At 45.1% G+C, this 14084-nt stretch overlaps 1 protein-coding gene and 1 long non-coding RNA gene across 3 annotated transcripts in view; one reads left to right on the plus strand and one right to left on the minus strand.

Moving 5' to 3' along the window:
• The window catches only part of RBMS2 (RNA binding motif single stranded interacting protein 2), a 90690-nt gene that overhangs the window by 41391 nt on the left and 35215 nt on the right, over positions 1-14084 (plus strand). The gene's annotated exons all lie outside the window — the stretch shown is intronic.
• Positions 10410-13653, minus strand: LOC310700742. Its single transcript, XR_014522780.1, has 2 exons — positions 12503-13653; positions 10410-12457 (listed from the first exon to the last, which is right to left on the minus strand). It is a non-coding gene; the product is annotated as an uncharacterized lncRNA (long non-coding RNA).

Genomic DNA, 14084 nt, shown 5'->3' on the forward strand with positions numbered 1-14084 from the left:
CACCTGTTCCCTGTGTTTGCAACCACATTGCACAGTGGTACCTCGGGTTAAGTTCTTAATTTGTTCTGGAGGTCCGTTCTTAACCTGAAACTGTTCTTAACCTGAAGCACCACTTTAGCTAATGGGGCCTCCCGCTGCTGCCGCGCCGCCGCTACACAATTTCTGTTCTCATTCTGAAGCAAGTTCGTAACCCGAGGTACTATTTCTGGGTTAGCAGAGTCTGTAACCTGAAGCGTATGTAACCTGAAGCGTATGTAACCCGAGGTACCACTGTACACCGCTTAGCGGCTATGGTGTTAAGGGGTATTTAAGCTTCTGAGATACATACATACATACAAACAACAAAGCATATTTGTTAGTCTTTAAGGCAGTGTTTGAAATTAGCCAGGCACCAGGAGTGTTTTGCTACTGCCACAGGTCCAACTGCGACCATGTGGAGATCTCTGGATGCCAGATTAGCGACTGACATCTCTGGCTGGCTGGCCCCTCCAGCTTTCTTAAGCAGGTAGGCTTAAGAAGAACTTATTTAATGCATCTATATCTCAGCTTTCCCCCCAAGGAATACATGGTTCACCTTCCAACTCAGTGAATCCCTACAACGCCGCTGTGAGGTAGGTTAAGATGCTGTGACTGGCCCAGTGTCACCCAGTGAGCTTCTTGACTGAGTGGAAATTTGAACCCTGATCTCCCAGGACCTAGCCAAATGCTCTAACCAGTATACCACATTGGCTTTCTAGAGTACAGTCGTACCTCTGGTTGCGAACAGGATCTGTTCCAGAGGCCCATTTGCAACATAAAAAGAGCGCAACCCGCAGCGGTGCGTCTGCGCATGCGCAGGTTGCGACCCACCACTTCTGCACATGCGCGTGATGTAATTTTGTGCTTCTGTGCATGCGCAAGGGGCGAAACCCGGAAGTAACCCTTTCTGGTACTTCCGGAATGCCGCGGGACGTAACCTGAAAGAATGTAACATGAAGCAAACGTAATATGAGGTATGACTGTATTTCTGCTATGGGGCAGCTCTATAGATGAAGTAGGTAAATAAGTATGGGGAAAGCAAAATGTCACTTATAGAAGGATCTGAAATATTTTCCTTGAAGCTTGAATTTGTTTTATTCTGGATTGTTTTATTTGATGTTATAGTGTGTTGAGATTTTTTTCTGTAAAATATAAAGTGGTAAACTGTAGAAGTGAAAATAATAATAATAATAATAATAATAATAATAATAATAATAATAATTCCCATAGCAAAAAAGGCGCCTAGACATTCCGTTCTGACTGTAACCTAGGTTTAAGGTGCCATTTGGTGATTAGCTTATATACCTGAGTTTCTAGCACTTCTTTAAGGTACCACAGGACTCTATTGTTTTTGCTGCGAGAGACTTAATTTCTATAGACATTGTTATATTTATGTAGTGGCTACATAAAATGTCCAATTCTGGTGTCACGTTAGTGACACGGATCAGTTTAAAGAGAGTTCACAGTTTAAGCGCTGATCCTTACTATGTTCAGTGCAAGATATCAGTGCAAATCTTCCAGTCCATGCCGTTTGCCTCCTAACTGCAAAAAGATGTTCATTGTGCAGTAATGTATCCCACAAATAAGTAACATTTCTTTGCAGCTCAAGGCTGATACTGGTTCTGGGTTGTGACCTTCCTTGCCATGTTGGAACAGTGTATACTAAAGAACACAGAGCCTGGAAAAGCCTTAAGTTTCGGAAACCCTCAAGACTCTTTTGACACTCGCTTCCAGTAAGGAGTGACAGTGTGGGCTGAGCCGAGTCAGTAACATAAGGCAAGGCAGCTCGTTCTAACTTTCCCTTACATTCCACTAAACCTCCTCTTGGCTAAACCGCTCTCTCCCAAAGGGGCTAGCTCCCAACCCATTCATTCTCGTCTCAGCATTTTGCAGATTTTTATAGTCACAGAAAATGTCTTGGAATCTTGCTGGTTTGCAGAATCTTGCCATTTTGGCAGAAGGCGCCCGTGGCTGCTGAACATTATGTGCATCAGAAGCCAACAGCTGCTACCAGCTGGTGGAGGGGGGGGGGCGGAGAGAAATAAATGAGGCAGGCGCTAGGACCTGGAGGATGCCTCCAACTCAGGCTCAGGCAGTCTTTGTGGCAAAGACTGAGCTGAAAGCAGCAGCTTGTGAATCACTTCCTCCTTCTATAGCCAACACCCCCTGCCATCTTTTTACCTCCTGTGCCTCTTAAAGGCCCCCTCCCTGCCCCATGCTTCCTCAAGACACCCATCCTCCTTCACTGTTTAGCCCTGCCAGTCCCCCACCCCCAATTGCACTATACTGTATAATGAAACCTCAGCAACGAAAAACATGCTAGCTGTTGCTCAAATAGTTATATGCTTCTCGAGGCTTCTCTTTTCTTTTAAACCATTAATGTACAATTACTGAATGTTCAGAGAATCCTGGCATCTACCATCATGGAAAACCCTCCGGTTGGAAAGAATATTAATGTCTCCCCGCTGCTCCCAAGCATAATAATAATAATAATAATAATAATAATTTATTTATACCCTGCCCATCTGGCTGGGCTTCCCCAGCCACTCTGGGCGGCTTCCAAAAAAATACTAAAATACTATAATACATCAAACATTAAAAGCTTCCCTAAACAGGACTGCCTTCAGATGTCTTCTAAAAGTCTGGTAGTAGTTGTTCTCTTTGACATCTGGTGGGAGGGCGTTCCACAGGGGGGGCGCCACTACCAAGAAGGCCCTCTGCCTGGTTCCCTGTAACTTGGCTTCTCAGTGAGGGAACTGCCAGAAGGCCTTTGGCGCTGGACCTCAGTGTCTGGGTAGAACGATGGAGGTGGAGACGCTCCTTCAGGTATACTGGACCGAGGCCGTTTTGTCATAGGGACTCCCCACCCCCAACACACTTCCACCGTGCTCCTCCTAAGTAAGCATTTTATTGTTTCAGCCATTCGGTATAACAATGCAAAGCAATAAAACTTTCGATAACATTTTGACAGCGGCGTATTATGATAACAAATGCATTGCCGGCACACAGTGCACAGCGTTGCTTTCTGCACTTTGCTGCTGCAACTGGAAAAGCAACCACATTCCTTCAAGCAAACTTCTCATCCTTAAGTAGGAAGCAGATGTCTTCTTTGAAATGGATGAGTCCGTAATTCCAGACAAGCTCCAGTCCTGGTAACTCCTCTCTGACTACACTAATGAGTGAATGTTGAGAGCACCCTATTGGACAGTTCCCATAACATCACTGCTGAGGAATCACATGTTTCTCCCTACCTCTCTCCCCGGCCACACAGGACATTTTGCAATTTTAACAAATGTAGTAAGATTTAAGTGTGGGAGGGCTCATGTAGCCATTCAGAGTTAGAAACTCCACCAAGGTTATCATTTCCTGCTTTTGGCCAGCCAAAAGCCCTTTTCTGTCCTTATCTTGTCTTGCATGTTCACCATCATCATCATCATATTTGTATGCTGCTTTTCCATAGATAAAACCGTGATCAAAGGCGGCTTACGACATGAAAAGATTTACGTATAAACATAGGCATAAACATTAAACAAAGCACATCAACTAAAACACTTCCCTTTGTTCACTTCCCTTCTGCATTGAAATAAGAGCACATTCTGCAGAATACCATCTCCTGCACAGGGCAACCCAATAGGGCATATACAGTGGTGCCTCGCAAGACGAAAAGAATCCGTTCTGTGATTCTCTTCGTCTAGCGGTTTTTTCGTCTTGTGAAGCAAGCCCATTGACGGATTAGCGCTACTAGCGGCTTTTAGCGGCTTATCTGCTGATCGGATCAGCTGATAAGCGGCTTAGCGGCTTAGGAAAAAAGGGGGGGGGGAAACCCCAGCAGGAACTTGCAAGACATTGTCGTCTTGCGAAGCAAGCCCATAGGAAATTCGTTTTGCGAAGCACCTCCAAAACGGAAAACTTTCGTCTAGCGAGTTTTCCGTCTTGCGAGGCATTCGTCTTGCGGGGCACCACTGTATGTTTGCCCAAATGATGGAAACATTATGCATTAATGCACCAGTATGTCTTTTTCATATAAATTTATTTATTATTGTAATTATTGGTTGCTTTTGAAATGGAAAGTGAACCCCAAGCAATCTACAGTATAATAGAAAAATGAAAACAAATATAAAACAAATATAAAATGAAAAGAAAAGAAAAACATATACATAAAAATCTGTCTAACACATGCCACCCACTAAAGGAGGACACAGTATCTAAAACTCTCCAGGTTAAGGGCCAAAAACCTGGCTGAAAATAAATATTTTTGCCTGGTGCTTAAAAGCAGCCAGTGTTGGCCATGAGTCCCTGGGGAGAGCATTCCACAAACAGGGAGCCACCACTGAAAAGGCCTGTTCTTGTGTTGCCACTCTTCGCACCTCCCTTAGTCCATGCGGTCCTGGAATCCTGAGACTTTGTAGGTCAAAACCAGCACTTTGAATTGAACCTGGAAATTAATTGATAACCAATGCAGTCATGCCAGAATTGGTTTTATATGCTGGTTCCAAATTTTTGTCCTGCAATCTCCCACTCCACAGCTTACCCAGGAGAAGAGGCACCCTTGCTTGAGCTCATGATGCATTGTGGTCAAGATCATTAAGGCAATTCACTAAGAGCTCCACTATTCACAGATATGCAGAGATGCTTGCCTGGTCTGTTATTCATTTGGAAATCCTGCTTCAACCAGTTTTTTTTAAAACCCTAATGTGTTTAAAGCCACATTAAAGCCATTCACACATGCAGAACAGTGTTTCAAGAGAGGCCCGAAGATGCTTTTAGCATCACTTTTGGGAATGGCCCAACTCCAAATTTCATTAGTAAGTCAATCCCACTCTATGCATTTCTCCAGACACCCGCGCACCCATCTATCGTGTTAGACTACTTTCCTCACTGTTGGCTCAATCCACTGGGAGCAGCTCAGTTTTCACCGTTAGCTTTGAAAACAGGTGAGCTCACTGTTTGGAAAGCATAGTGGCTGCAATCCTGCACATTTCATAGGCTTCTAGACAGGCCTCTGGCCCAAATAGGCAAGCAGAACTGGAGGACAAGGCAGGGAGCTTTATAGAAAAAGGCTGGTAATCATGTCACAAAGCCAACAGACTAGTGAGAATCATGGCAGCTGTAGCCTGTCCTTAGGCCTGTTGGCCCCCTTAAAGGTAAAGGTCCAGTCGTGACCGACTCTGGGATTGCGGTGCTCATCTCGCTTTATTGGCCTAGGGAGCCGGCGTACAGCTTCCGGGTCATGTGGCCAGCATGACTAAGCCGCTTCTGGCAAACCAGAGCAGCGCACGGAAATGCCATTTACCTTCCCGCCGGAGCGGTACCTATTTATCTACAGTGGTACCTCGGGTTACATACGCTTCTGGTTACAAATGCTTCAGGTTACAGACTCCGCTAACCCAGAAATAGTACCTCGGGTTAATAACTTTGCTTCAGGATGAGAACAGAAATCGTGCTCTGGCAGCGTGGTGGCAGCAGGAGGCCCCATTAGCTAAAGTGGTGCTTCAGGTTAAGAACAGTTTCAGGTTAAAAACGGACCTCCGGAACGAATTAAGTACTTAACCCGAGGTACCACTGTACTTGCACTTTGACGTGCTTTTGAACTGCTAGGTGGGCAGGAGCTGGGACCGAGCAACGGGAGCTCACCCCGTCGCGGGGATTCAAACCGCTGACTTCTGATCGGCGGTTTAACCCACAGTGCCACCCACATCCCCTGTTGGCTCCCTTACCTTGGTCCTTACACAAAATATGTTTCAGCAGTTCATTATACTCCACCAGAACAGAATTGTGAAAGGATTGAACTTGGAATCAGCTGTTTTCAGGAGCCTTGGCCCTTGGGGAACTCCACAAACGGCCTCAGCATAGCAACATTATGCTCCTCAAACATGCTGGTAATCAACAGGATAAAACTGTGATATAAATGTGCCAGCTTTTCCCAATCGCAGGTAGGTAGGTTAAGGCTTCTCCTGCCACCTAAAAAATCCCTCCCCATCATGCTCATCCCTCATAGCCTGTAAATGTATGTCAAGTATTTCATGCATTCATTCAAATCACATTCCTAAATGTGCCTTAAAAGCAAAAAACTTTGCCAATGTTTTAATTAGCGGTAAATTGGATAAGAGAGTTTCTTCCTGGTGTTCCATTCTGTTTGTTAGTACTAATCTAACAAGTCGACCTCTTGCAAAACTTTATTTAACTTTGCAGAAGTCATGCAAAGAGTTTTTGCCTCACCTTGCTTGACCTTGCAGGTCCTCTCTTGCAGTGCTTCTCTTGTATATTTTTCCTGATTATTTATAATGCTGCTAATAAGTTGAATATATTCTTGTGCTGTGTTGCACAGAAGCTTTTGATAGCCACACTTTGGGCTTCTCCAGATTGGTGTGTTTTATTGCCGGTGTCTTCTGCAACATGTTCTTCACACAATAATAGCGCATTAGCGGTGGAGTTATCCTGATCCCTGATGCTAGCATGACACACACAAAAACCCCAGACCATTTGTGGTATGAAAAGTTAGGGGATTTCAGCGGAAGAAGGTACGTGGGGTATGCACTGATTTGAAATGAAGCAGTGTGACCGCCCCAAAACTTTGGCAGACACAAACAGTATTGAAAGCAATACTATCCCAATACCGTTATGAACATAAATAATAACAAATGCACAATAAAAAGGATGTCTGGAGAGCCCCAAGATGTCGCAACTCAGAGGTGTCCACCTGTTTGTCAGTTCCGTTGTGAAGCTGGAAGGAAACTGTTGGGAGTTATTGTAGGTCTGTCTTCACTCTAAAACAGAGCTGGCTTCACAGGTTTCCACGGGGTAGAGAATTCCATTGTGGGGAGCAGGGCACATCACTGAGAAAACCCTGCAGCTTCTCACCCTCATTTTGATGTCAGGTGGCAGTGGAAGTTGAGTAGGGCTTCATTTGTATACCTGAGCAAACAGAGCAGGTTCACTATGGAACTTCCTTTCTTCAGATTACCTCACATTTAGCCTGGGTCTTCACTTGTTCAGTCAGTACAATTTTCCCAGTATCTCAATAGGTATATATATATATATATATATATGCAGGTTTTGGTGTCTTCGGGTGTCTTCCCGTGTAAGAGTTGGGGTGTCTAGGCGACGTTTCGACGAGGTCTCACTCGTCATCTTCAGGCTGGTGCTTTCGGCTTCTTGTTACTGGAACAGAGCAGGATCTCAGTGTTTGAGTTCCTATAAATACTGTTGAGGGGGTGTGGTGTATAGCCTCAAACGTTCTGGGCAGAGAGGAAGTTCCCAGGTTAGTGTGCCTTTTCTTCTTTTGTTCCTTAATTACTTGAGGGATATCTTGAGTGATTTCTTGAGTGATATTCTGAGTACCACTTAGGTGGGTCATTAGGTGTGGATTAGTTGCTAAAGCTTTCGTGTCTTGACCTTGATTAGCAACTAATCCACACCTAATGACCCACCTAAGTGGTACTCAGAATATCACTCAAGAAATCACTCAAGATATCCCTCAAGTAATTAAGGAACAAAAGAAGAAAAGGCACACTAACCTGGGAACTTCCTCTCTGCCCAGAACGTTTGAGGCTATACACCACACCCCCTCAACAGTATTTATAGGAACTCAAACACTGAGATCCTGCTCTGTCCCAGTAACAAGAAGCCGAAAGCACCAGCCTGAAGATGACGAGTGAGACCTCGTCGAAACGTCGCCTAGACACCCCAACTCTTACACGGGAAGACACCCGAAGACACCAAAACCTGCATTCCTGTACCCGTGAAAATCTACGAAAGCATATATATATATATATATATATATATATATATATATATATATATGTTGTTGTTTAGTCATTTAGTCATGTCCAACTCTTCGTGACCCCATGGACCAGAGCACGCCAGGCACTCCTGTCTTCCACTGCCTCCCACAGTTTGGTCAAACTCATGCTGGTAGCTTCGAGATCACTGTCCAACCATCTCGTCCTCTGTCGTCCCCTTCTTCTAGTGCCCTCCATCTTTCCCAGCATCAGGATCTTTTCCAGGGGGCCTTCTCTTCTCATACACCCACCCACCCCATATTTTTCCGTCTATGGGGACTTAGATTTAAGAAAATGGGGGGAGATATATCCGTGCATAAGATGCCCCCTAATTTTTGACATTATTTTTCAGGAAAAAACCCTAGTCTTATACATGGGAAAATACGGTGTGTGTGTGTGTGTGTGTGTGTATTATTGGTGTGTTTTTTTGTAAAATTGCAAAAACAAAACTCAAGTGTTAAATATTTAGTTTAAATAATAGGATAAAATATATGTAATAGGAGAGAATATATATTTTGCTGTCACATATAGAATTCCTTGGTTGCCCTGCAAGTCTTTTTACTGGCTATGTTTAGATTCCAAGTCCTTTAGGTGCAGACACGTTCCTTGAATGTCAATTGTTCCAAGTCACCCTGGAGCCTGGATATAGGACAGGCCATAGGTCTAAATGAATACTAAAATAAGCATGACTAGGAGCTGCCCTAGAATTGTGGATACCCTAAAACGTGCCCAGAGAGGCCTTCCCTGGTGCCCCCCAGGGTTGAAACGAAGCTTGAAAAAAGCATTGTAGCCAGTAGTTATGGGGTGCCCGTGACCATTTCTCCAGTTTGCAAATGTGCCCACAGCCCCCCCCCCAAGGCCGCAAACCACTGGCGTAAAATTAGGGGTCCAGGTCCGCGGCCTCCTGCCCTTCTCACATTTGCCCTCCCAGCGGGTCTGTCTGGTTAGAAGCATACAATGGCATCTCCTAGCAACCACACATTTTTTCCTGCCTTGGAAAATGGCCGACAGGCTCAGCCTAGGAGGCTAAAGAGGTAGCATGGTGGTGAGTTTGCCCGGGCTCTGTTGGGCAGTTGCCCAAGCCGGCTCTCCTGTTCCCTCTGGGAGCAAGACACTGATGTGCATATGACAGATGGCTTAGGGCAGAGATTTTAGACGTGGAGGCTTCCTGTACCACGGCTGCCCACCTGAGGAGTCCTGTCCGCCTCCCAAATTTCCAACCCAGAGGTGAGATGGGTTTGTGACCTTCATGCCTCAGAGCGGCCCTCCAGTTGGACTAACTCATGGGTAGGCAAACTAAGGCCCAGGGGCCGGATCCGGCCCAATCACCTTCTAAATCTGGTTCATGGACGGTCCGGGAATCAGCATGTTTTTACATGAGTAGAATGTGTGCTTTTCTTTAAAATGCATCTCTGGGGTATTTGTGGGGCCTGCCTGGTGTTTTTACATGAGTAGAATGTGTGCTTTTATTTAAAATGGGTTATTTGTGGGGCATAGGAATTCGTTCTCCCCCCCAAAAAAATATAGTCTGGCCCCCCACAAGTTCTGAGGGGCAGTGGCCCGGCCCCCTGCTGAAAAAGTTTGCTGACCCCTGGGCCAGCTGCAGGTCAGGGGCCTGGGCTTGGCTGGCTTTACAAACAACCGCAGTGAACTACAGTTTATAGCTTCCACTTCCGAGGGACCTCAAGTCTCGACATGTATTTAAAAAAATACCAAGTTTCAATTTCGACATAACTGCTTAAAAAATAAAAGAAAGCAGACCCTAAAACAGTTATGATTGTTCTGATACAACATTTCTTATGAAAACAGACTTGTTGCAAAATATATGCCATACCCTCTAACATTTCTCTGATGACAATAGGGATGATGTCCTATTCCGTAATAATAGTTATTATAATCAAAATATTATTTATACCCCACCTATCTAACTGGGTTGCCCCAGCAACTCTGGGTGGCTTCCAGCATGCAGTATATAAAAACATTTTAAAAAATTAAATCTTTCCCTATACAGGGCTGACTTCAGATGTCTTCTAAAGGTGGTATAGTCACTTATCTCCTTAGCTTGGGAGTCGCAAAATTCCATACCCTCCAAAATTTCTCTGAAGAAAATAGGGACGTCCTAAGGAAAAGTGAGGGACGTGGGTGGCGCTGTGGGTTAAACCACAGAGCCTAGGACTTGCCGATCAGAAGGTCGGCGGTTCGAATCCCCATGACAGGGTGAGCTCCTATTGCTCGGTCCCTGCTCCTGCCAACCTAGCAGTTCGAAAGCACATCAAGTGCAAGTAGATAAATAGGTACCGCTCCGGCGGGAAGGTAAATGGCGTTTCTGTGCGCTGCTCTGGTTCGCCAGAAGCAGCTTAGTCATGCTGGCCACATGACTCGGAAGCTGTATGCCGGCTCCCTCGGCCAATAAAGCAAGATGAGCGCCGCAACCCCACAGTCGGCCACGACTGGACCTAATGGTCAGGGGTCCCTTTACCTTTACCTTTAAGGAAAAGTGGGACATTCTGGGATCAAATCAGAAACTGGGACATCTTCTGTTAATCTGCCCCTGAAAAACAGGGACACTAGGAGGGTCTGCAGTGAACAACAGTTTATGGCCTCCATATATGGGGGCCTCAAGTCTCGATGCATACTAAAAAACTACTAAATTTCAAATTTGACACAACTGCTTTAAAAAAAGCAAATAGACTCTAAAACAGACATTGTTGTTCTGAGACAATATTTCGTCTGCAAACAGGCTTGTTGCAAAATATATGCTTTATTTAGATGGTTTGCTTTTGGTTTGTTTTTTGTATCAGTATATTTGCAGAAGGAAAAGTTTATTTTTCATTTCCATTGTTGTCCTTGATGTTAGAATAATTTTTTGGTAATGCTATGAGGCCTCGGTATGTCTCAATCTGGCCCTGGGCCTTGGTTTAGAGGCCTGCGGCTGGAGAATGAGTTCTGTGGACCTGGTGTTTCTTAGAACCCTTTTGGATGTTGATCTGTATCAACATATCTTCACAGTTGAATGAATGAAACATTATTGTTTAAAGCCACCCACCACCGCAATATAAATACAGCAAACAATCATTCTTGACATATTCCACAGATGACAGATATACAAAAGAAAACAGAAAAGTAATACTCTGCCCTCCCATATGAATCACACATTATCCCTCCACAATAAACTATAGAAGTGTTAAAAATACAATGAGCACGTTGTATTCTCAGATGTTCCTTGTGCATGAAGTGAAAATGGGAACTGGAGTGAGTGTGACCATGTCAAAATAAAAAAGCAACTGAAGACGCAGGAAACTTCCGGTTGTGCCGCACTTGACAATTGTAAGGTCTCAGCCAAATCAGCCTCATATCAGCAAGCCTGCAGGGCTGTCCACAGAAGAATATCATTCCATTTTAATTCACTAACCTACCTGGAAAAATGAAAATGAAATGTCAGCCCACTGCTTCTCGGGAGTGGTTTACAAATTGCTGTTAAAATGTGAAAAGTTGTGGGAGTTATCCTCCCCTCTGGCCAGAGCAGCCCTATGCGCTGTGCTGTGCTCTGTGACTCTTCTGGGCATGTTTTCTTATTGAAAGGAGGCAAGCAAGCCTGTAGCATTAATTTGCGCAAGGAAGCAACAGGCAGCTCTTTCTATAGAGGGCTAATTCTGAGTCTCTGTATGGGGAGTTGGTGAACGCTCCTATCACACCTGCTAGGGCAGAATTACCCATTGAATCAGAGGCTGATTAGAAGGAGCTGATGGCTGAGAAATAAACCGCGCACGATTGCAGCAGGCAGCCCTCCTCTGTGGGTGGGCACTCGCAGGAGTCTTTTTAAGTATTTTATTTCTGTTTATTATTTTGTGGCACACTTACATGCCCGGCACTCAGTTTGGGACTTACTAGAGTAAGCGCATATCCACCCACCACGACGAAGTGACGTCTTTATGTTGCATTTGCTCAGTGGTTGCTGAAATCAGCTGGATACGGGAAAGGGCCTTGTGCTGGAACAGTTGCTGGTTGACAGGAACCAACATATTCTCTATCAATAAAACTAGAGGAAGTGGGGATGTAACGCCGCGTTTTGATTTGCAGAAGGGAATTGCCCAATAGCACAGACCCTGTGGGAGCCAGCAGCTGTCTCAGATTTCTTTACTTCTGCATCCCAGACCTATTTAGACTATTTTCCTAAGCCTAGGAGAAGAGTACATAACTAAACTGAAGTTGCCTGCTATGTTGTAGCAGGAGAAGTAGAAATGGAGGGACTGGTTGGAAGGCCAGAAGGTGAAATGGGGGTTGCCAACAAAGCAGGGGCAATAAGTATCCAGAGTGCCCGTTTTTGAATTTACAAAATTGTAGGCTCCAGAGCTATCTCTGTGATTGCATAGGGCATTTCTCTTTTGAAGCCAGGTATTATTTCATTGGGGGGGGGGGATAAATACTGAAAAACTAAACCAAGAGTTTCAATAACAGCCCTGCCAAATGAGGTTCATGTGCAGTGTTATTCCCTATATTTCACATTAGCAACTACGGCAAGGAGAGCGATTTGTGACAGCTCTGCAGTGTAGTCCACTGAAGATTGCAGGTTGGGGCAAAAGGTCTGTGTGGATTAGCCTAAGGGGGAGAGAATGGCTTACAACAAACCTACAATTATTATAATACCTCGGTAGCAGCTTAAGGATTGGGCTGAGGGGCTCAGAGAATAGCTTGCAAACAACCTTGCAGCGTAGCCCACTGTTATTGTTACACTATTGCTGGTTGTGGGGCTGTGCTGAGAGACAGTACAGTGGTACCTCGGGTTAAGTACTTAATTCGTTCCAGAGGTCCGTTCTTAACCTGAAACTGTTCTTAACCTGAAGCACCACTTTAGCTAATGGGGCCTCCTGCTGCCGCCACGCCACTGGAGCACGATTTCTGTTCTTATCCTGAAACAAAGTTCTTAACCTGAAGCACTATTTCTGGGTTAGCAGAGTCTGTAACCTGTAGTGTATGTAACCTGAAGCGTATGTAACCTGAGGTACCACTGTAGTTTATAACAGCTCTGCAGTGTAGCCCACAGTTAATGTTACAGGTCAGAGCTGGAACTGAGGCTGGTTTCGATTCTTAAGTCAAACATCCTCCATATTTATCTATTTTAGATATTTATATTCTACTGAATATTCATAATGTCTAAAATGTCCTGTAGTTTGCAGCAATCTGGTTAAATTGTCCCCTCAGTTTTCCTTCCCAGTCTAAGGGCTCGTTCACACTTCTGCTTGTTCCATGCCTAGAAAGCAGGAGTCCTAGAGGTTTTCCGCTTGCCCCATGCTTTCTCGGCATGGATCCAAGCAGTTTTGCATTTGCCCCACAGCTTTCCCCTGGAAAAAACACGCTTTACCACTGAATCAGAACAAATGGCAATTCAAGGAAAACTCAGTTGCCATTTGGTCTGATTCAGCAGTAAACTTCAGGTTTTCCTGAGGAAAGTGGCAAGGTAGTTGGAGGTGTGGCGAAGCCCTCAGTTTCATGCAGAAGCACTGTGCTCAGTTGATCTGCTTGCAGACAGGTTAAAGGTAAAGGTAAAGGTAGGGATGCAGGTGGCGCTGTGGGTTAAACCACGGAGCCTAGGACTTGCCGATCAGAAGGTCGGTGGTTCGAATCCCTGCGACGGGGTGAGCTCCTGTTGCTCAGTCCCTGCTCCTGCCAACCTAGCAGTTCGAAAGCACGTCAAAGTGCAAGTAGATAAATAGGTACCGCTCCGGCAGGAAGGTAAATGGCGTTTCCGTGCGCTGCTCTGGTTCACCAGAAGCGGCTTAGACATGCTGGCCGCATGACCCGGAAGCTGTAGGCCGGCTCCCTCGGCCAATAAAGCGAGATGAGCGCCGCAACCCCAGATTCGGCCACGACTGGACCTAATGGTCAGGGGTCCCTTTACCTTTACCTTTAAAGGTAAAGGTAAAGGGACCCCTGATTACACTTCTAAATATTCAAAACAAAACCCCTTTCCTCCACACAAACTAAGATCCCAGTCTGAAAGAGTAGTGACTCCCATTTTTGCTGCTACCTGTTCCTTTTTGGGGAGGGTACCCATTGTCCATATGCAGGCACATTAAAATGTTGACTTCCTCAATTGTTTTCTCCAGGCAGCTCTCAATTCCACATTGGTGAAGGTGTTGTTGTTTTTAAAAAAGTTGTATTTCAAACCATAAATTCGAAGTATGCATCTCTCTTCTGTTTTCACATCTCTGTGAGCCAGGCACAGCCTTCTGGGACAGCGAGCACAGCACCAATCAGATCCTGTGAAGGCACCAGAAAGCGAAG

Source organism: Podarcis liolepis (genome assembly GCF_965112155.1).
Source record: "Podarcis liolepis genome assembly, chromosome: 2".
Classification (NCBI taxonomy): domain Eukaryota; kingdom Metazoa; phylum Chordata; class Lepidosauria; order Squamata; family Lacertidae; genus Podarcis; species Podarcis liolepis.